The following is a 24238-nucleotide window of genomic DNA, read 5'->3' as shown; positions in this document are numbered from 1 at the left end:
AGCGGCTCTGACAGTGTTATCACGTACAATGCCAGATTGATGGACTCTACCGGATGATGTTTGTGTGCTGTGCTATGTGCTCTCTCTCTCTCTTCCCCTTCCCCATCTTTCATCGCCCCCATCCCTCTCCCATGTGTAGGGTAGCAAGCCGGTTACGCTAAACTGGTTAACCTCCCTACCTTTCCTTCTTTACTTTTTCCTTCCTTCCATGTACTATAGTCAACTCACATTGTGAATATGATAGTATACTAGTGACCTCTATTTTAATAATTTAAGCCTCGTGACATATACGTTCAAGGTAATTTTTAATTGACGTAATAGTTCTGCGGGAATTCGCAAGGTGGAGAGGAGAAGTAATTAATAAAGTGAAAATTGCTACGACGTGGTGGGTGTCTGATTTTCCCTTTATTAGTTACTTCTCTCCACTTTGCGGGTTTCCGCAGAACTATTGCGTCAAACTCTTGTCTTTGCTTCGTGTTGTCGACAAATTCGACTTCGCCTTGCCATCTGCTAGTGGCCTGGTTAGCAGAGATGGTAGAGCGGCTGCCCCGGAAAGGCGGTAGTACCGAATTCGAGTCCCGGGTTTGAATCCCGGACCAGGACGAACGTTTCTTCAACTGTGAGGCTTTTCTTTCGAGGAAACCGTATGGGTTTCCTTTGGAGCAATAGCTACGAACTGGTGGATGTCTGATTTTCACTTTATTATGTAATTTTTAATTGTGTGTTTATATTACTTATTATATAGAAGCCAATTTATGTGTGGTAACATCGTCTGAGAATCCTACGTTTCAAAAAAAAAAAATATGATGATACGCGGCATTTTCTAAAGTTAATTGTATCGCCATGTATTGGGCGCATATTTGTGGAGCCTGAATGGGTCATGCTACTCGCGATTATAACGATGCACCGAATGCGACGAGTATATAGATAAAATTGGTTAACTGCCTTGGCAAGCCTTAAAAAATCCATGCCTGCGCTACGAGAAAGCAACCATATTAATGTTGTCTCAAATTATTTCTACTATAGGCCTAGATCATAAATCAACGAGTGTTAATTAACCTAACTTGCTGTGGTTTATTTTCTCGAGCTGTAATGAAAGCGTAAGTGGTTTTAAAAGCACCGTCAAATTAGGCACTTGCTCACAAAGATATTAGTGGCCTCAAACATGCTACCAACGAAGGATTGGGGCTACACACAGATCGAACAGAAGAATGAGAAAGTAAAAAGGAGACGTGATGGCCACCCCTGTCATCAGTGTTGCATCGCCATTGGCCAGTAAAACATTTTCTCCCCTTACGCTATCCAATAGCAAGAACGCGCTGACACAAAATTTAGAATTCTGTGCCACGTATTGTATATCTTTTGTATAAAGTTACTTCATTGTTTCAACAGAAATAAATATGTGGCCAAAAGCAAGAACCAAGTGCCTACTCGTCGATATGTCGCCGTCCATTGCTTAATACCTAATCATGCGTTCAGTATGCCTCCACCATCGATAAGTTGCTGGTAGCATGTCAGAAGGCGCTAATATGGCTGCGCTAAAGCGTCTAATCGTGCAATATTATAAAGCGAATAGCTTTCTTTGCCTGTTCTTTCCATTTTCGTGGTTCGTCGCGGGTCAATCGTCTGTGGTCGAACTCGGTCGTTCGGTGACGTTCGTTCGTTCGTTCGTTCGTTCGTTCGTTCGTTCGTTCGTTCGTTCGTTCGTTCGTTCGTTCGTTCGTTCGTTCGTTCGTTCGTTCGTTCGTTCGTTCGTTCGTTCGTTCGTTCGTTCGTTCGTTCGTTCGTTCGTTCGTTCGTTCGTTCGTTCGTTCGTTCGTTCGTTCGTTCGTTCGTTCGTTCGTTCGTTCGTTCGTTCGTTCGTTCGTTCGTTCGTTCGTTCGTTCGTTCGTTCGTTCGTTCGTTCGTTCGTTCGTTCGTTCGTTCGTTCGTTCGTTCGTTCGTTCGTTCGTTCGTTCGTTCGTTCGTTCGTTCGTTCGTTCGTTCGTTCGTTCGTTCGTTCGTTCGTTCGTTCGTTCGTTCGTTCGTTCGTTCGTTCGTTCGTTCGTTCGTTCGTTCGTTCGTTCGTTCGTTCGTTCGTTCGTTCGTTCGTTCGTTCGTTCGTTCGTTCGTTCGTTCGTTCGTTCGTTCGTTCGTTCGTTCGTTCGTTCGTTCGTTCGTTCGTTCGTTCGTTCGTTCGTTCGTTCGTTCGTTCGTTCGTTCGTTCGTTCGTTCGTTCGTTCGTTCGTTCGTTCGTTCGTTCGTTCGTTCGTTCGTTCGTTCGTTCGTTCGTTCGTTCGTTCGTTCGTTCGTTCGTTCGTTCGTTCGTTCGTTCGTTCGTTCGTTCGTTCGTTCGTTCGTTCGTTCGTTCGTTCGTTCGTTCGTTCGTTCGTTCGTTCGTTCGTTCGTTCGTTCGTTCGTTCGTTCGTTCGTTCGTTCGTTCGTTCGTTCGTTCGTTCGTTCGTTCGTTCGTTCGTTCGTTCGTTCGTTCGTTCGTTCGTTCGTTCGTTCGTTCGTTCGTTCGTTCGTTCGTTCGTTCGTTCGTTCGTTCGTTCGTTCGTTCGTTCGTTCGTTCGTTCGTTCGTTCGTTCGTTCGTTCGTTCGTTCGTTCGTTCGTTCGTTCGTTCGTTCGTTCGTTCGTTCGTTCGTTCGTTCGTTCGTTCGTTCGTTCGTTCGTTCGTTCGTTCGTTCGTTCGTTCGTTCGTTCGTTCGTTCGTTCGTTCGTTCGTTCGTTCGTTCGTTCGTTCGTTCGTTCGTTCGTTCGTTCGTTCGTTCGTTCGTTCGTTCGTTCGTTCGTTCGTTCGTTCGTTCGTTCGTTCGTTCGTTCGTTCGTTCGTTCGTTCGTTCGTTCGTTCGTTCGTTCGTTCGTTCGTTCGTTCGTTCGTTCGTTCGTTCGTTCGTTCGTTCGTTCGTTCGTTCGTTCGTTCGTTCGTTCGTTCGTTCGTTCGTTCGTTCGTTCGTTCGTTCGTTCGTTCGTTCGTTCGTTCGTTCGTTCGTTCGTTCGTTCGTTCGTTCGTTCGTTCGTTCGTTCGTTCGTTCGTTCGTTCGTTCGTTCGTTCGTTCGTTCGTTCGTTCGTTCGTTCGTTCGTTCGTTCGTTCGTTCGTTCGTTCGTTCGTTCGTTCGTTCGTTCGTTCGTTCGTTCGTTCGTTCGTTCGTTCGTTCGTTCGTTCGTTCGTTCGTTCGTTCGTTCGTTCGTTCGTTCGTTCGTTCGTTCGGTCGTTCGTTCGTTCGTTCGGTCGTTCGTTCGTTCGTTCGGTCGTTCGGTCGTTCGGTCGTTCGGTCGTTCGTTCGTTCGTTCGTTCGGTCGTTCGGTCGTTCGTTCGTTCGGTCGTTCGGTCGTTCGGTCGTTCGTTCGTTCGGTCGTTCGTTCGTTCGTTCGGTCGTTCGTTCGTTCGTTCGGTCGTTCGTTCGGTCGTTCGTTCGGTCGTTCGTTCGGTCGTTCGGTCGTTCGTTCGGTCGTTCGGTCGTTCGGTCGGTCGTTCGGTCGGTCGGTCGGTCGGTCGGTCGGTCGGTCGGTCGGTCGGTCGGTCGGTCGGTCGGTCGGTCGGTCGGTCGGTCGGTCGGTCGGTCGGTCGGTCGTTCGGTCGGTCGGTCGGTCGGTCGGTCGTTCGGTCGGTCGGTCGGTCGGTCGGTCGGTCGGTCGGTCGGTCGGTCGGTCGGTCGGTCGGTCGGTCGGTCATTCTATTTGCTTATATTGACAATCATCGTTGGTGGTTTCTGCAAAACTGTTTCGAATGCCGCGCATTCTTGCTTTCATTTATTTAGTTTTTTTTTTTGTAGCCTAGAAAAAAACACAGCAGCTATCTTGTTGGAGAGAAATTATTTGGAAATTTCCCCATAGTTTTTACAACTTCTCCATTGAAATTTCTTTTTTTCGTTTAGAGCAATACTCTAGAAGTTAGTTAATTCATTATTGATAATAATCGACTGAGCTCATAGTAAAAATACGTTGCGCTGTTCAAGACGACAGCAAACAATAGTTGTATTCACGTAATGCATGTAGGCATTTTTTCAAAGCTTCATACGAGTTACATGAAACACCCTGTATATATTGGGCTCATACGAAACACTGTTTGCAGAAAAAAGCTACAGGCAATTCTTCAGCAGAATAATAATCTGGAGAAGTTTTCATTTGCCGTCTCTCACAGTCTACGCTGCCGCAGTGACTTATAAGGAAGTCACCCTTAGTTGAAGCTCGTTCACACAGATTAACATCGAAATTTGAAGTGGCAGGCCTTCATTGCACATGAATAAACATTGGGACGACATCTTCGGCTATCCATATTGCGATGTAGTCAGATATGTTAATGTTCCATATACATAAGCATATGAAGGTGGCCTTTACTATGAAAACAAAACTTTGAATATGTATTTTTTTCCTTCAGCAACTACGTATTTTCCGGTAGTTGCATTGTATACGGGCAGCTTGAACTACGGTACTGTCCTCCTGTCGAGCAAGCACACAAACAATGCGCAGTTACCAAATGCAACCTGCGACTTCCCGTCAGAGCTTCTATCAAAATTTGCTCCAGCGCCTGCTGCACCTTAGACGCAATTTACTAAGCAAGCAATTCTGTATCCGAGGCTTGTTTAAAATAAACGGGCCCGATTCATACTTATTCATTCACAGTTGAATCCTACTCTCAAATAATTGCCATTTGTAGCTTAAAAGTACGCATATGAACGAAGGAACGAAATAAATAGCAGGTATGGGTGATTGAATCAACAGGCAAATGTTGTAGCCATGCTAGAACACAGGTATCATTGGCTAACTGTTATACTAGCACTTTACAATACTGGGCCGTCATTTGCCTTCAAGAAACGAGTGAATGATCGAGGTTCTTTTCCTCAGGCCTACTGGACTACTTTGGTAAAAGACCCGTGCTCGTAGGTACCTGCTTGCAGGAAGAGCAAGTTTTCAATCATTATCATACGATATCGGCTATAGGTGAGGCGGACCTCAGTATAGGAAGAACAAAAGGGCGCAGCAGGGCATCAATATGACGAAAAAGGAAGCAGTGTATTTGCAAATCATTTACGAGTTGGTGATTTCTTTACTCTCTGTGAGTCTCTCAGAGTCCCGAGAGTCTCTGTCATAGTGAACTTTTGCTGCCTTTAATAAGATGCCGTGAGAGGCCCGGAATTAGTGTGCGAATTCTTGTGAGAGGGTCCTTTACACATCCCATGGCACGCTAGGATTCTGTATTCTGATCTAAAGTGCCCAAATTCCTTTCTTAAAGACTCCAGCTGCCAACATTATTTGCCTCCTTAGATGGCATAAATTCACTTCTGCTTGTGCTGTCCCACGCATTATCTGCTGCCATTTACCAAAAGCTCGATGAAGCACTGAGACAAAGTCAGGCTTATCCCATGGCATTTCTACACTCGCGGACAACTTTCTGTGGCAATGAAGGGAAAGCTACGGGGGTGGGCCTTCTGCACATGTGTTACCGCGCCAAGTAGTGCGCCAGCGCTTGACAGTGCTTTTGGTTGCTAGGGACAGACGCTGAATCGACGCAGTTTCCACGAGGGACGGTTTCGCGTTTGCCCAGACGCGGTAGGGAAAAGCCGCAAAATAAGTAAACGTTTACATTCAGTGCTGTGTTTCATCTTATTTAACAGTTGCTAATAAGGTGTTTATATTTTTTGCTTCCCCAGCTTAAACTAACGTAGTTGAAAACACGGCACTCTCTTCAGAAGCGCTCTCACTTGTGCGCGCTTTGTAACCGTCACTTTCCCTTCATTGTGACAAAAAGTTGTCTGCGAGTATACATAAATGCAAAGTATTGCTAAAGAGGTGAGCTCAGCTAGGGCCGTTCCGACCAGAAACTCGTGTACAAACACAGCTTCTCCAAGGCACGAACGTTATTAAGGAGTTGACACTACCCTTCTGAAGTCCGGTGGCCGATCATCGGCGTCTCTGTGCACGTTCCTTCGGCGCTGGGTCTATACAACGTGTCATTCCGTGTGGTACAATTCCGAGAGGAAATGCAGACGCCCCGTTGTTACCTTCTCTCCGCAATCGTTGCTCGGTATTGTGACTCGCGAGCTCTGGGAAAGGAAGTGCCCTGACCCTCTCACACGCGAGGGTTTTCCGCACAAAAAGGAAGCGCAGCAGAATAAGCGCCGTGCCACTGGTTACAGAATAGCCGCAGTACGCATACCCTCCTCCACTGGGAACGCAAGCGTTGGGTCCGTCTCATCGTAGAGACGATTAACTTGTTTTGCGTATAAGAAACTCAAGGAACTACGGCTTCACGAAGCCGAGCATGTTGTCCTGTGGGCAAATAACAATCGGCACTTTGCATGCAGTTGCACACTTTACGAGGTGTTATTTATTTACGGTGTTCTGTATATGGGTGCACAAGAACCCGTGCGTGTTTGCTGACGGATATGTAGTGATCTCATTTTTGGGGGATTTCTAAATTAAGAAACAGCAAAAGATAGATAAGACAAGCCGAAAACGTTCATGCGCGCGTGCTTCATACCGTATCATTATGAGAAACTGACGCGACAGCAATTTATACTGCGTAACGTTACTCTCTTCTCAATTATCCTACATTAATACAAGTAAACAGTTTGGACAAGAACGAACAAACCTGTTGCGGTGCTTTCCTCAATAAACAGATCTGAAGTAGACTCTGCCACTTTGATGTGATGCCAGCTTGTTCTTCCTCCTATATATATATATATATATATATATATATATATATATATATATATATATATATATATATATATATATATATATATATATATATATATATATATATATATATATATAGAGTATTTCGACCGCGTGTACACAGGCGACTACATCCAAGTGTGGAGTGGAGAAATTTCACATAAAAAGGGCAAGCAGCTTACGTCTCCGTGCAGCAGCTTGCACGGAGACGTAGCTGTGATAGTGACTTAGTTATGCTCATAGCGAAGAGCCCCAAGCAACGACGGCATAGTAGACAGAAGCACCAATGAAGTTGCACCAGCCAGGAAATCAATGAAGGAACAATGGTTGCACTGCCGCTTACTAAACCAAGCATATCATTGTATCTACGCCTGTATAGCACCCGCACTTCATTTTCGGATTTTTTACACCTACGCGAGGCAAGCTTGTAGCTTCCTGCTGAAGCCTCGAACTGTGCTCTCGTTGCTATGAAAAAAGAAAAAAAAAATAACGCAGCCACATGCAGCCGACTCTGAACACACCTAATGTCACCAACCGATTCTTCGCACACAGTCAATGCCACGTAAATGTGCGATTAAGCAGCAAAACAATTATTCGCACGTTTAAAAAATGTTTATATTCAAAGTAGATTTTGGAATATATGTGCAGCAAATATTTCGCGAGGTCGTTAATGAAATGCTGTAGATTTGTCCACGTCATATCGGCGTTCTTGGCGAAGAGGAACCTGGCACGCACATGTGCTCTCGCGCAGCAGCGCTACGTAATGTGGCGATTATTAGTGTCTTGAATTGTTTAACTTCTCTTTAATTATTTTAAGTGTGCCGCCCGCTTCTGTGCTGATTCCCCGTCGTCGACATGTGCTCTAGTATGGAAATAATCAACATTAACAACAAGCAATCATCTCAAACAGCACGTGTTATACTACGCCCGAAGTGAAGGCTATATATGTGTGCTCTGATCCCTCAAATAAGCCAGTCGTTGAAAGTCAGTCCTTTGTCTGTCTGTCAGTCAGTCCTTTGTCCTGTGTCGGGGGCACTACGGCTAAACTCTTCAGTATGTCGTACACAACAAACCCAACATGCAACCTTAGTGAATTTGAAAGTATCGTCGTACGGCACTTGCAATGGTGCACTGATAATGATAATGTCATGGCGGATAAGAGCATGGGAGGTTTGCCGTAACAATGGGCTATTTAAGTAATTTTGCGGTTGTGACGAAGGCGTCGGCGAAATGGCAGTGATAATTCGTTGGCCCCTAGTCTAGCACTGAAAGGTAACAGATGGTGGTTTCCAATCGAAGAACCCTTCAGGTACGCGAAGCGTCGTGTCGATAACTGGCGCTGCGGCCGACCACGGAGTGCCATCCTTGATCGTGGTGCGAAGGCAAAGGAGAACCAATGACGCGTGTCAGTTGTGAATTCTGAAACACGCCGACAGGGAAGGTGGCAAATTTCACGCAGGGTATCGGAGGAGCTGCTTGAGGCAGAACCATAATTGAGCGGTTAGGGGGGGGGGGGGGGAGACAATAAAGAACTGACAACTTTCCACGTTCTGGCGTGGGTGGCGAGAGAGAGAGACAAAAGGGAAGGAAAGACAGGGAGGTTAGCCAGTGTAAATGCCGGCTGGCTACCCTGTGCTGGGGAAAGGGGTAAAGGGAATAAAAGAAGAAGGAAGAGAGAAGAAGAAAAAAAAACAAGAAAAATGCACACAGTAACGCAATGTTACGCGCAACAATAGTCAAAGGCGTTCGCACAATTCACATGTCCTTAAGAACTTGAGCAAAGCCCTTAAGGCCTTGAGTGCCGAAACCCGTCTGGACCAGTGTCCTAGAACTTTCTCTTCTGTGAAGGGGCGATTGTCCAGTTTTTCGAGCATGGTCACGAGCACTTTTCTTTGCACATTGTAACGTGGACAGTCACAGAGGAGGTGCGCGATCGTCTCTTCGCAGCCGCAGGTGTCGCTAGCAGGGCTGTCGGCCATACCAATACGGAAGGAATAGGAGTTCGTGAATGCCGCGCCGAGCCAATTGTAAGTGGCGAATTACTAAGTACAATACTAGCGATTGGCCACGGAAAATGTCATGTCTAGCTTGTTGTAGAGTGAGCTCTTTAATAACTGGTTAAAATGAGAGGTTCGTGCCTACATGTGTCACCGCGACTGCTTCTTTGTTTGTGATGTAAACTGCATTCACAAAGTTCCAAACAAAAAGAATTATAAACAAACAGACACAGACACATAAGCGTACACGAAGCGCGCGTACAAAATTTTTAATGTTTACATTATTTGAATGTTCACACAAAACTTATTCGAGAAGAAATGAATAGGATGCAAGTTGTTCGCAACCATGCTATTGACGTGCAGGGCCGACAGCTACGCCATAGGCTTCGACCATAACGGGTGTCGGCGCGTCAGATTCGAAGTATGCAAAACAGTAGTGGTAGCAAGGGCAGAGTGGAAAACGCGTTCAACAGCGTGTCTCCGTAATAATGGCACATAGCGTCGTGGCTTCTTGGAGAGATTGTACGGTGGCTGACAAGATGGAAGCGCAGGGTGAAATTACGACGCAGCAGTAATTGACGAGGGCAAAAAATACAGGTTACCACTCAGTGGTTGACGGACGCGAAAATCCTTTGATGACTTGCATTCAGGAAAAGGGTTTGACACCATGCTAGTCAACTATATGACGGAGAAAGTCGAAGGAATCGATGCCGAAGTCACTTTTTTGGAACTGAACGAGGCCGCAATGACCTGAACGTAGGTATACTGCGCAATGGACATCGTAGGCGGTAAGTTACCAGAAAATACAATAAAAACAGCCAATAGTTATCGATGTAGGGCATCAACGAAACGGGCTACGTTAGCAAACCTTTCCACGCACGGAAATAATTACTTTCCCTACACGCACGCGTAGAAGACAAGATGGCGGTGAAAGTAATTGACAATTGCTTGAGAGCTCGAGTGCACTTGTTTTTTTTTTTAATAAAACAGACTTTCGTGGTTAGTTTCTGGCGCTAATATGTCGCTTTCTATTACAAATGTGACCGGTTAATACAATATGTTCTACAACATCACTACATGCCCGTGGTTGTATTGTGAGGTAGCAATTGGGAGACATGGAAGAGTATGATTCATTATTGCCATTGTTAATATCCATCGATGAAATTCTGATTAGTCTACGAACAACCACGGGCTTCCTATTGTATGCGTTCATATCAAGCATAAGGGTAAAACCTTGCCTGTATACTCCATAGCTTTTGTCAAACGCTCGATAATGGTTGCTGCTATCATAAACGAGCTCGTGGTGCACCCGTCTGCGTCACTCTCCAAGTATCCCTGACAAAAAATCCATCGCATAGATGATTCTTTTTGTGGGTGTGTGAGATCTATTCGACTCGAAGCTCAACAGCACAACTTTGTTAAACAACGCAGGTGGTCGCTATATGATCTCGAATTGGCATAGCGCACACAAAAGATACCTCCCCGGAACTCATCCTTAAATGCTGAACGTTAAGCTCCCTCTTTACCTCCCACCCCCCCCCCCCCCCCCCCATCAGTGTACTGAAGAGAAACAAATAACAAGAAAAATGTATGAGCAAGACGTCGTATGACTCACCCTCTTGGCCCTTCTTCAGGTGGATGCTGCTTGGGTCTCGTAACTTCGCTGAAAAAAAGAACATAAGCGGCAAACTATATGGCAAAAACAACAAACAACATATTACCACCATGGAGCAAAGGTATAAATCCATGGCAGGAAATTTTGATGAGTTGTTGTAGGTCGGCGTCCTGTTCCGCATATATATACGAACGCTGCTAACAGGCACAACTATCGTTGGAGAGATTGATTCACATGAAGCAACTATTCATTATCTTGATCCCCATTGTTTAGCCAACTCAATTCCTGCAGTTTTGTGACTTCTCGGAAGAAGCAGGAAAGTAAGAAAAAATGACGGACGAAGAACGGCGCATCCTGGAAAATATATCATCGCCTGTGCGGCATAGCGACGTTAGATTATGTTCTGCCATGCAGCCATCGCACAACCTATTCCACAAGAATCGGAAAGAGTTCCACAATGGTGGTCGCTTTGGTAGTGAAATAAAAGGCGAAGACGTCCCTTTTCTCCCAGCGAAACAACACTTGGAAGTTTTTCGTTTCGGGCGAGAGTGCCTAATGCCTACTTCAGGTAATTACGAAAGTAGAGAAGACGACTTCATTAGCAAGAGTGGAGGAAGAGGTCAGGAAGATGGGTTTCCTAGTTTCTCATTACAAATGTATAGCCTCTTATTCTTATTCCAGTCTCCCATATGGTCGCATGAGGTGCTTTTTGGTGATATAGGCGCCTCCTTGTCGCTTCCTGGAAGTATTACATTGGCGCCGCCACGGTACCTGCGCATGTGTGTTTCTTTTGAGGCCAGACCGCTATCTCTATTAGCTGTTGCTGCATTGTGGGCGGGAGCGAACTCTTGCGACAATAATAAATGGAAGACGGTGGCGGGGTTCCCCTAACATGCGCCGTTCCGACCGAGGACAATGCGCCGTGCCTGCCACAGCCTCCGGTTCCCCTGCCTGGCGCGCTGCGTGCGATTCCGCCTACGCGATGGCAATGGCGCTGCTCGGCTCGGCCATGCTCTGTCGCTTTTGCAGCCCTTGAAATATCTGGCGCGTGGGTGCTGGAACGAGTGGCGTTTGCGTAATTATGCGAAGAGCCTATACTATCGTTGCACCTTCCTCGTAATGTCTCGCTCGTGTGGGCCTAACAAAATAGAGCGAACAGTGCACGCTTGCTAGCCAACACGACGCTTATTCACAAGTTCTCTGAAGCAATGCGTCACATAGGTCGGGCAAATTGGATGCAATGATATTATGTCGTTTCGTGTCACCTACGCCATTCGCTTATTTTTCTTAGTGCTTTGTATAGAATCAGTCATGTTTGGATTACTGACCTCACAAGCGGTGTTTGGTTTCTGAGAGAAGTAACAAAAGAATCCTACGAAAGTCTCGAAGAGCTCTGCCTCCAAATAAACTTTGCTACATGAAAAGTACAATTGTTACTGAATGAAACGGCTAGTCCTCTTGAAGCGCTAATTTTGTTAATGAACCTAGTTATGACGCGAATCACAAAAGCTACGAGCGATTTTTACTTCCTGCACCATTTGAGCCAATTCGTGATACAGGTGTAATTTTCGGCCCAGCTTGCGGAGATCAATGCATACACCTTTCATTGTGAAGGAATGGGGAGGGAGTTCATTGTGCTCGTTGGTTTTATAAGTAAACATTTAAATGCAGTGCGCCTTGCAACGTATTTATTATTTTTTTATTAAGCGTGTATATAAGAGATGTTAGCAACCTGGGGTGTCTAGGCCAGTTTCTTCATCGATTATGTGCCCGCGCGATGAGCTTGAGACGCGTTCAGGTGTCACCATCTATTCAACGATCACGCGCATCACTGTTGCTTCATTAGTTCAACCGTATTTGTTTAGACTGATCCAGGAACTAGAAAGCAATTCGGTTCGTAGTCAGTCGGTCGGTATGCTCGTGGAACGAGTTGCGGCAGGAGAAATGGCCAGTTGCGTTTAAATTTTCCTTTTGCTTCATTATTTATTCTAGTGACGGCTCGCCGAGATGCTGGCAAATCCTCAGAGCCATGCGTGTACCCGCGATATGGGTTAGATAAGGTGGAAAATAAAACGATGCGAAACAGCGACCATCATCCAACCCTGCGATAACCGTTCAAACCATAAGCAATATGACTGTCACCCATTACGTCGTGTGGTTTTTCCCTAATTGTACAGCGCGTTTCGTGGAAAATTGGCAACTGGAAACAAGCGTCGTATGGAGTTGAGAAATTAAGCAATTTACTAAGGGTGAAAGCCAAGCCAACAGCCAAACAGGAAGGAAAAGCGAAAATTAACAAATTTAAGCGTTGTTTGTGAAAATACTTATGGAGCAACATCGTTATGGATCAACATCAACGGCGCCGTAGCAAACGACGAGGAAAAGACAGCGCTCCCCGTGCTCATGACATTTGCGCCGCGCCCTGTCGAACAGCTTTCGTACGAAAATAAGGAACTACAGAAGCAGACATTCGCAACCACTAATAACTTGGTTTTCTTACCTTCATCAATCAGTGACTACGCTTCCGCTCCAATAGTCGGCACAGCCTACAACGACATGGTCAGCGCAGTCCCTTCCTTTGTAGTGGTAGGAGCAGAGGCCGTCGCCATTATACATCTGCCCCCTAGTCAGCTCTGCCAGGACTGCCCATTTAGCGTCATTTCGTGATATGTCACAACTGAAGAATGGGCAATATACCGCGCGGTCATGATTACAGAACACTTCAAAGCGAAAGCAAAGGTGAGAGTACGAAGAAACGTCTAAAATATTCTGCCCTTCTAGGCACAGGTTCAAAAGTAAAGCGAAGCTCGTCACATATATAGATAACTCAAACTTCTTGTAATTGGAAACGCAAACGGCGATTGCTGCGTAACAATTTTTTTCTAAATTATGCCGTGTTCATGACCATCCAAAGGTGGGTATGTAATAAATACAAAAAAAAAAACGGTCACCGGAATGCTCTCCAGCGTAATCAGTTTACGCAGCAAGCGTTCAAATACCTTCGGCAGATATAAATTATAAGTTTTCCACTCGTGGCGAAAACCAAGAGGAATCGCTAACGCACACCGAAGCGAAATTTCCGTCTGCGCGTCAGCTAACATCAATCGGACCAAGTGACTTCAGTTTCTTCCAACACCGTAAAATAGTACGCCACGCTAAACCAAGAAACATATTCGCTTGAAAACAAGCTCGGAAGATCTTTCGTTTCGTCGTATAGCCGTTTTGATAAGCACAGCGCTTGTTTCTTCATAACGGCTGCCGAAAAAAGTGTTCTTACCTCTCGTCCGCTGGGAAACGGAAAAAGTTCTCCCTTATCACATAGCCGCGCTGCAAGCCTTGTATCCTTTCCTCAGTTTTTCCGGCACTGCCGGAACATTCGAAATCGCAGAAAGTTTTGAACTGCAGAGCACATGAAAAAAACGTGTACCTGCATGGAAAGCGGCAGGAGCAGACGAACAAAATGGCAGCAGAAGCCATAAGAGCGAAGCCGCCGCCCGTTGGCGCGACAAATTAGGCGACAAAATGAAGATACAGGATGTCGAAAAAGAAAATAGCCAATACCACATTTTATCTTTACATATAGTTGCGTCACTTCACTTTATTGTTAGGTTATATAAAGATAAAGCCACTTATGCAAAAGTTCTTGAATTTTCCTTTGGCTACCAGTGCCATGGCGACTCTTTATTACCATTAACGAAACTTGCCCCACTGGCTTCTATTCATTTTTTAAAGCACTGGGACAGCGCTCCTACATACGAGTGCCAAGCAACTATAATGAAAAATATTTGTGTAGCAAGCCGCCGTTAACTACCTATATATATATATATATATATATATATATCCACTTTTCATGAACTTTAATTTCCATTAATTTATCGTTTCTTTATTTCCTTTATTAAGCACAAGTAATTTCCCCTATGGTGGCCTTGGTGTCAGTGTTTTTTGGCTTCTTATGATATGACTAATAAAAATCGGGCCCCTCGGTTAACCCCCTTCTCGTATATATATGTTAACTATCTATTTCTTAAAAGTCGTCGCATTGAAATTTCTAAATTGGGGCTAAAATTGGGGCTACAGTTTAACTAGTCCACAGATATAGTGAGGGGTAGTAAAAAGAAAATAACTTCCTAGCACCATGAATCGTTAATTTTGCTCGCGTGTTTTGAAGGGGATCAACTAAATCTCGCCGATTGCTCAATCAGCCAAAACTCAACGCAAGTGAAAGTTGAACGTTTCTTTTTTTTTTCGCACACTTCGTACTGGAAAAAGAATTACCTCTACGCAGCGCAACAGTGTCTCTCTGCAGAATAAATTTTCATTCACAAGTGAAATTTGTACATAATGAGCAAACTTTCATTCCAGAAGATCCAAACCAATGCGATAATTACCCATTACGGGCTGGTCACAGGGAACTTCGACTATCACGTATGTTATAAAGGTAACACATTTCGTGCCTTACAGAAAGAAAGTAGAGTACAATACATGTATTTCATTTAGAGTATGAGAAGTAAGGACACGCAGAATTTGAAACCGTCTACACGCAAATCCATGAACAGGAAGTAGCGTATAATTGCTGTCAATATTTGTACTACATGCCGAATGAGGAAGCATATTTCTATAGCGCTTGCAAGCGCATATAATCTGCCTGTCGCCATACTTTGTGTCATAATCATACATGCAGAAAAGCACGGCGAGTATTACGACACTATTTTGAAACAACAGCAACGCAAGGAACCAACAATTCTTAAAAAAACTTCATAGCACTCTTCATCGCAAGCAGGATTACCAGTTCGTACTTAATTAGCATTGAAACTCTATACTTGTATTACTCGTATCATTAAATGCATTTTGCCTGCGAAACAGGTAACATTGCGCCTCGTCTATAATACAGGTGCTCAAAAACTTGCACACACCGAAGCTGGGCCTAAAACAAGGTAACTGAGCGTATGGTACCATCTAGATGCCAAAATTCCGATAAAATAGAGAGCTTCGAGCTTTTTAAGTACGATATATGAGTAATGATGCATCGAAACGCAACAAGCAATTATGCTCGTGCATCCTTTCGCCGCCATTGCTCTTGACACTTGATGAAACATCACGGCTGTGCCTTTTTTTCTTTACTTTAGGCTTAGCTGTATGTCTCGACAAAGAGTGCACAAAATGTATTGCCCAACAAACACGTACTCAAGCCCTTCGGTACAAGTATTTCACGTACAGTTGATGGACTGCCGTCACGACGAATAGGTCGAGCGACACTGCTCGTATGTCTGTGCACACAGAATTGCACAAAACTGGTTCACTCATGCGAAATGAATACTTGCTCAGAAAATAGAGTGAAATGCTTGCGCTTACCTGCTGTCATTAGGAAACCTTGAAAACAGCTGAACTGAAATTCGCGGTGTTAGAACGCCACAGAGCCGCGCAACACATGTGATGTCTCGCTTTAGCCATCTTCGTCTAATGGTTGGTTGATCTGGTTTCCTGCATCTTCCGCTCTTCCGTTCGCTGCACGCCGGATCAAGCTTCTCTGTATTATCTTTCCCATCTTCATACTTGTGACGACAACCGAAGCAGATGACCAAGCGCGATCGGACTTGGGATATCGCTGAGCGAGTGGCAAGGGCGAGCGGAGGTAATCGACGAATGCTCGATGACAACCACTTCCCGTGCTTTGCCCTACTTAATATTCACAAAACGAGAAAAAAAAAATAAGTTGGGATGTGTTGCAACCGCTTGGAGCGCGCATGTTCCTTGAAACCAAAAGCAGCACTCTCATTTCCGGGTTTGCTTAAAGCTCCGAAACATTTGTTTCTGTAATGTATCCTCACTGAAGCCAGCGTCCGTCCGGCTGCACTGTTCGCACCGATGGCCTGTTCATACAGCCGTTTCCGGGCTCCGATGTGGGGTGCGTTTCGCTTTAAATAAAAACAAGAATTTGTTGTCGGCTCGCACGCCATGTTTGCGTAGTGTTGGGTATTGGCAGACGCAGCGCGCCCTGCGGTTGCTAAAGACCTCGGCAGTACGCGGCAAAACGCGGACGAAAACGTGTTAACCTGCTCGTCGTCCTCATTGTCCGGGGTGCCGGTAGCTTTCACAGACATAGCTTGTCATGCAGAATATTACAGCGCCGTGCGCCTTTTCAGAACGATAGCTGTACTACTCCAGGTAAAAACCCATAAAACGCATTCTTCCGTAAATCGGACCTTCAAGCTCAACCAAGGACAAACTGGGACTTAGCCTTCCACTACCTGCGGCTGCTACGTACCGGGCGTGGGCGCCCATATCTTGAATGCGATCTGCGATGCGGACAAAGTGCGTCGAGAGATGGTAGCTTCGTATGCGCTGTACTTTCGACGCTTACATCGCGTTGGTGAGAGACGCAGCATGAAGGTCCATTCACTGACTGCTGCGGGGGTATTCTGTAAGAATCCACCTAGTGGACTGTCCATTTCGGCCACTGCTGATTGGCTAGGGCCGCTCCTCTCCTCCTCTCTCGTACTGCTGCATCCAATCAGCAACGGCCGAGATGGACAGTCCACTAGGTGGACTCTTACTGCTGCCGCGCTGAGCAGCATCTGTGCGTTGTCCTGCGATAGCGATTATATGTACTCACCAGGCGCACTTCTGCCGTCGCCTCCTATCGTTCATACTCTTCTCCGTCGGCTAGCGTTCGCGCCTGCTTTACGGTCGTGCGGGGGAGCAGGGGCATTAGGAGTACCCTCTGGGTCACGCCTCACAGCGGAGGTCGGAGCAAGACTGATCGACGCGTGTAGCCTGACCCCTGACAGCCGCAGGGACGAAGCGTCTACCACTTCTCATCGGGAACGGCAGCGGTGCGAACTCAGACGCCCTCGTTACGCATGCAGGCGTAGCTAAACTAGTCGTACAAACTGGGTAGCGTCGCATCGCGCAACTCGCTGAACTAAGGCGCACCAACGGCTCCCATTGGGGAGCGAGTGATTGCAGTGGCATTGAAAACAATAGAGGAGGCGTTGCCCAAAGCAAGCAAAACCGTGCTATCCCTCGACAAGCGTGGTCTAACTGCGTTCAACCACACCATTTTATTGCGATACGAATTTATAACATTACCAGCATCCCATGCAAAATCTTCGAGCACATACTCTTTTCACATATTGTCACTTTCCTTTAATCAAACTAGTTTTTTCAATTTCTCAGCACTGTTTTATGAAGTCCTATTCATGCGAAACACAGCTACTCTTATTCACGCACACACTTCACGCAATTTTAAACGGCCACTCGATCGCCGACTGCATCATTCTAGATTTCGCGAAGGCATTTCATAAGGTCTCCCATCATCTTTTGTTACTAAAGCTGCGCATGGTAGGATTAGACACTGACATTCTAAAATGGCTTGAAGTGTTCCTTACCCATCGTCAGCAATTTGTTGCCGTCAACAGTGTTAATTCCACTGTTCACCCTGTTCTTTCCGGTGTAACCCAAGGCACCGTCTTGGGGCCCCTGCTTTTTCTTATATTTATCAACGACTTACCCAGTAACCTTTCTTCTTCTGTACATCTTTTTGCCGATGACTGCGTCCTTTTTCGGGAAATAACAAATGATAGTGACAAGCACATGATTCAGACTGACCTTAACGTTATCTCAACATGGTGCTAAACTTGGAATATGACTTTAAATGCTGAAAAATGCAAACTTATGCGCATCTCTCGTGTTAATAGTCAATTGCCAGTATATAGTCTTAGTGGTGTGTTACTTGATCCTGTTACAAGATATAAGTAACTCGGAATTCATATTACGTCTAACCTTAGCTGGCATGGGCACATTGAGCATATCACTAACAAAGCTAATCGCATGCTCGGATATCTGAGACGTAACTTTCACGCAGCCCCAACTAGCATCAAACTTCTACTCTATACCACACCAGTACGTTCACAACTAGAATATGCTTCATCAATCTGGGACCCTGGTGTTAAGAGTTTGATCGACCTACTGGAGATGGTACAACACAAATCAGCGCGGTTTATTCTCTCTGACTTTCGGCTTACATCAAGCGTAACCACTATGAAGACTACCCTGGGCCTAACTTCACTTGCATCGCGACGCAAAATTGCACGCCTGTACCTTTTTCACAAAATATTTCATCATTAGTCTATTTGCTACGAGTTACTTGTTCCCCCTTCATATATTTCACACCGCAGGGATCACATACATAAGGTAGGCATTTCTACATGCAAAACTAAAACATTCTGGGATTCTTTTATTCCTCGCACGTCATATGACCGGAACCACCTTCCTTCCTCAATTACCACAATTCCTGACCCTGTATTGTTTCGGACTGCTGTTACGACTTCTATTGAATGATACATTGTATTTATCACTTAATCTAACTTATCTATGTCTTGGTAATTTATTGTTCTCTGCTGTTGTTTGTATTTTCAGTGTTATTATGTATTACCGACTCCCCTCTGTAATGCTTTGCCCTGAGGGTAAAATAAATAAAACAAGAAATGTAATATGGACACCCCAGGCGCATTTCTGACGTCGCCGTGAGCTCCCGTATGAGTGAAAGTGCGTGAGGGTGAGCCGGAGAACGCGGTTCAATCTCGCGTGTGCGAGCGAGGAACGCGGCACGTATGCGTGCCCTCTCCTGTGGCGCGCGAGGCAGTGGTGTCAGGCGCGGGAGGAGGGGCGTTCTTCCCTGGCGGCTGCTATAGGGTGCCTGCATTTCCTCCTCGCCCGCCGCGTCGTACAGAGTGGAGGCAACCGCGACGTCTACTGATGCATTAGCCACGCGAATCGCGGACACCGTAGTGTCCGCGATCCGCGGCGGGAGCATCCCCGTCCCCCTCTGCGATGCCGAAGCCTACTTATGCGAAGGTTGTGGGTTCGGTTCCCACCTGCGACAAATTGTTTTTTTATCCACTTTAATTTCGATTAATTTATCGTTTCTTTCTTTCATTTATTAAGTACAAGTAATTTCCCCTATGTTGACCTTAGGTCAGTGTTGGAAGGCTTCTTATGATATGACTATATATATATATATATATGGTGTTCGGAAAGCTGTTCGGGTCCCAGCCCGCTCCGGAAAAACTCAAACTGTCCGCCTACGGCTACTCCAATTTACTTTCTAATACACGCCGCTGTCTCTTGCAGTGCGCTTAAAAATTCTGATTTCATCACTCTTTGCAGGGTTCTTAACTTCTCAAGGTTTTCTTCACGCCCATGGTTCTGCCCTATATGTAAGTACTGGTATAATGCAATTTTATTCCATAATACCCCTAAAGGCCCCCGAAGGGGTATTACATAGGGGGAACCGATACATGAAAAAATGTGAGCTTGGCGCGTTACGGAAAAAACAACTGAAGTACACAAAAGTTATACAAAATTTTTACAAAAGAAAACACATAGGTTATACAAAAGTACGATATCTAGCAAAATACACAAGTAAAACAATATACGAATTACATTAGCCAAGTGAAACTCAGAAAATACAAAACTGTCTGAGAAAATAATTAAGGGAATTAAATAGGCACAATGTAAAAGAAGTAAAACGGGGTGTTGCTCGAAACTGCGCCAGTTGTCACGTTAACAAATTAATGAGACATGAATACACTTGTACAATGTGCACGCAGAACGATAAGACACATGATCAAAACAATATATACACTGAACAACGTATGAAGAAACAGTCCATGATGGATATTTACACGTGACTATTGCGTAAAACTTCCTGAAAGGTTGCGAAATCGGTTTGAGTAGCAATGTGTGATGGTAGGTTATTCCATGCAACAATTGTTCGGGGAACGAAGGAGTTAGCATAGTTAGCTGAGCGACAACTGATGCGTTTTATCTTGAAGATATGGTCTGTGCGTGGAAAGAAGGCTGTCGCTGGTTCGAAGATACGGTGAAGGTGCGGATGATGATAAAGTTTGTGCAGCAGTGAGAGGCGGGCAGTTCTGCGGCGATGAGATAAGTCGTCAAGCTGAGCGCGAGCTTTTAGTGCTGAAATGCTAGTATAGGGTGAATAATCAGAAAAAATGAAACAGGCCGCGCCGTTTTTGCAGTGATTCGATTTCTTGGGTGATATATGTTTGAAAAGGATCCCAGATAGCTGATGCATACTCGATTTTGGGGCGTATTAATGTGATGTATGCTAGTCTGCGTAGTTTAGCCGGAGCATGCGTTTGAGGATGCGTTTGGAGCATGCGTTTGAGGAGGCCTAAAGAGCGGTTAGCTGATGCCAACACCAAGCGGATGTGATGATGCCACGTTAGATCAGACTGTAAGTGAACACCAAGGTACTTATATGAAGTTGTAAGTTCAATTATGTTGTTAGATATTACATACGATGTTGGAATACGGTGGTTGCGCCTAGTAAATGATAATAACTTCGTTTTAGCTGTATCAAGAGTCATCAACCATGTTGAACACCATGTGTTAATAGCGTTAAGATCGGTTTGAAGAATATCTTTGTCATTGTCGCATGAAATTAATCGATATATTACGCAGTCATCGGCAAAATGTCTGATGTGGGAAGACACACAGTTAGGCAGGTCATTAATATAGATTAAGAAATGTAAATAGCCAAGACTTTTTTTTTCGAGGATATAGGTAAGTTCCGGTCAATAGTAATGCCTATCGAATGCCAATCCAACCGATTTTTATTCGTCTCTGAATTTCGTTCTGATCAGCGTCCCTTGCAAATGATGTAGACAAACGTACTCTTGCACAGATTCTAGATGCTAACGTGAAATATTGAGTTCTTGTTCTCCAACCACGCTATTTCGCTTCTGGATCTTCATCTTCAAGCCTACTGTTTCACTTTCTTGGCTAAAGTTATAAATCAATGTTTGTTATTCGTCCCAGCGTCGCTGAACAGCACAGTCTCATCTGCAAACCCTAAGATATTGAGATATTCGCCATTGATCCTCGATGCTAAGCTTTCCCAGTGTAACAGCTTGAAGGCTTCTAAGAGTGTGTCTCGTACCCTGACCCCTTTCATGATCAGGATTTTTTTCCTTTTTTGCAGCAAGAATTAGGGTAGCTATGGAGTCTTCATAGATATTTGCCAAGATATTCACTTATGTTCTTGTATTCTTTGGTTGCACAAGGGCTCTATAACTGCGGGTATCTCTACATGAATCAAATGACTTTTCGTAATCTATAAAAAGCTATAAAAAGAAATTGGGCTTAATATTTTTGTACTTCGTAACTTCTCAATGACCAGATTGATGACAGGGATGTAATCTATTGTAGAATACTCCTTCCTAAAGTCAGCCTATTCTTCTCGTTGATTGAACTGTTGCCGTGATTCTATTAAAAATTCTCTTAGTTATAATTCTATACGCTAGTGAAAGCAAGCTCATGGGCTTATAATTCCTCAATTCATTAACGCCTCTCTTGTCATTAGTATTATGTTGACATTCTTCCAACTCTCTGGTATACATGAAGTGGTGAGACAATCTGTATAAAAAGTCGCAAGCTCTTTAAGTAAAATATTCCCTCCATGTTTTATTAAATCAAGTGTTGTGCTACCTTCTCATCCCGCTTTTCTTCGGGACAATTTTTGCAAAGCCCTTCTAACCTCATCGCTAGAGACACATGGAGCTTCTGGATCCTGTTCGTCACTACTTACTGTCAAGTTTTGGTGGCCACTTAGGTGCGGAACAGGCCAGTACAGAGTGCACTGCTGCCTTTGCTACATCGTGCAAATTGCTGATGCCATTCCCTTACTTATATTTCACTTCATGCATCTTGATCTTTGCTAGGAAAAGTTTCGTTCGCAATTATTTTATGTTGCTCCCAATTTTACTGCCTCCTCAATCTTTTCAACTTTATAATTTCGACTATCGCTTACTTTCTTTTTGTTTATCAGTTTTGGCAGTTCCGGGGAATCTCAATGATCTCTTCTATTCGTAGAGTTGACGCCGCAAGTGTAAATATAACCGTAAAAACAGAACAAGTGCTTATGTTGAAATACAAAGTGTGCTAACAAGCTAATACAGATGAAGAGCGCATTTCGCGTGCTATCTTGTAGAAACTTGACAGTCGTGACAGGCTGAACGTCCCTCGCCAACCGCGTCTTCCGGGTGTCTAATGACCCCGATCTGAAAACACAAGTTCGCGGAATCCACACGCATATACAATACCACCGCAGTACCAGTTTCTACTCTAAGTGTTCTACAGAAAACTAAAGGATGTTCGCAATGAACAACCCACGCGCGTGGAGGCCTAATATGCGAAGATTTTAAGAAATATTTCAGCTTGTTCGCCCTCTGTTGAGTTTATCGATGATTTTTTTTCCGACAAGACAAAATGTCAACAGATTCCAGATTTCAATGAAGGATGGGCTCCACATTGGGAATATTGACACCAAGCTGAAGTAAGATCTCTTCGGGATAAAGATACAATGAAACCGATGTCCTGGGGATAAAGATAGTCGCGCAACGCTCTTACAGCGTTCCCTCACTTTGCAATGTGAGCTCACGCTGAAAGCACGCAGTCTTTCCTTTATCTAAAGGCTATTGAGCACATATGGCTTGGCAATATGGCTTGGCAATAGCGACACAACAGGTGACCGGAAAGTCAGGCTGTTCGCAAGTATACTGCATCAAAACGGCAAGTTGCGCCAGTTGCTCGGCCAGTTGGAGAGGTGTGTCGTCGTTTTATACCTACTTTTTGTCCGTGTCTTGTGTTGCGCTGTAACGAACCTTGGACTGCTGGTAAGTGCCTGTGCAATGTTGCATTGGTAAAAAAAAACAGCCACTGCACAGCTCAAGATATCACTTCATGCATCAGTATTTCGCTGCAGCATGTCCTTTGTACTGAGAAGCGCGATACTTCCACAATCATCACAATCATCACACATCACACATCACATTGCACATCACAAGAAACTGTTAGTAAAGCCAACTGGTTAAGACTGGATCAAGATGGGATAGGCGGTCGCCACTAGTGCTCGGAAATGTCGGGAAAACTGAGAGTAGCGGTGATAGCACACAGAGGGCGATGCATCTCTTGTCTGTTATCGTCAACCGAGACGAAAGTGTTGAGAGCTTCTTGTAGTCATTATTTCTTTACATTTCTTCGGCGCAATTTATTCGATCGTTCGCCACACTGTTGTTGTTTTTTACCTGATTTGTGAGAGCTCATTTGATATACAGCATGGGAGCTATTTTCGGATACACCAGAGGTTCGGGGTTGGCGTGGTTGTCAAAACCCACTCAATACTAGTTTGAATCGTAGCGTTCACATTGAAAACATGCTAGACGGTGCGCGGACGGATAGGAACAGAACATGCAGTACCTCGCAGGGTCCGCCCGATAGTGTGCGAAAACAAAAACTTTGCGGCTACTACTGTCAGGATTCAAAGAAAAGCAGTTCGACGTCAAGAGGGCTCAATATAAAGTGCACACATTTAGCCATCCTACGCTCCAAAGCGACGATGTACGTCAACAGCAAAGGTCCTCACATTGAAGTTGTTGACAGCTGAGGCCAGGATTGTGGACTTTCCAAGGCGCCAGTGTTTCCTGGGTAAGTCAAGTGCGCTTGTCGGCACTCTTTGGCGCTGTTTAGGGAAAAGTACAAAAAAAAAATGCTGTCACTACACTTCGTACATACTCCTCGATGAACACGACGAGTGCCTGAATTCGCTATTTATATGATGCCAACCGTTCTACTAGGTATCAATTCCCGCCACACAGACCACACTTGGGAGCCAGCGCCTTCCTAAAGAAAAACTAAAAATGACGTCACCACCACTCCCACAACTTTTTCTTTTTGTTTTGATGTTCCTAAATATTACCAGAACGGGGACGCATTTATGGGGGGCGTCTGTAAATACATGCCACGATGAGATGCCTATCAAGTAATTTTATCCGCACTTGCACAAATTATTTTTCTAGTTCCTTGCCAATGTCGTCAGTGTCACCCATGGTTGTCTGGCAATAATACAAACAACGTGAATTGGGAGCATTTTGTCG

At 44.9% G+C, this 24238-nt stretch overlaps 1 long non-coding RNA gene across 1 annotated transcript in view; it reads right to left on the bottom strand.

Moving 5' to 3' along the window:
- Window positions 1–15941, bottom strand: part of LOC129387333 (uncharacterized) — a 36387-nt gene extending 20446 nt beyond the window's left edge. Inside the window, exons 1-4 of the long non-coding RNA XR_008614600.1 lie at window positions 15630–15941; window positions 13555–13676; window positions 12778–12954; window positions 10278–10325 (exon numbers count right to left, since the gene is read on the bottom strand). This is a non-coding gene — a long non-coding RNA (uncharacterized lncRNA). The remainder of the gene's footprint in view (window positions 1–10277; window positions 10326–12777; window positions 12955–13554; window positions 13677–15629) is intronic.
- Window positions 15942–24238: the final 8297 nt, after the last annotated feature.

This window comes from Dermacentor andersoni, chromosome 2, assembly GCF_023375885.2.
Source record: "Dermacentor andersoni chromosome 2, qqDerAnde1_hic_scaffold, whole genome shotgun sequence".
Classification (NCBI taxonomy): Eukaryota; Metazoa; Arthropoda; class Arachnida; order Ixodida; family Ixodidae; genus Dermacentor; species Dermacentor andersoni.
Note: the sequence above shows the minus strand (reverse complement) of the source record. Positions and strands in the feature narration are given on the sequence as shown.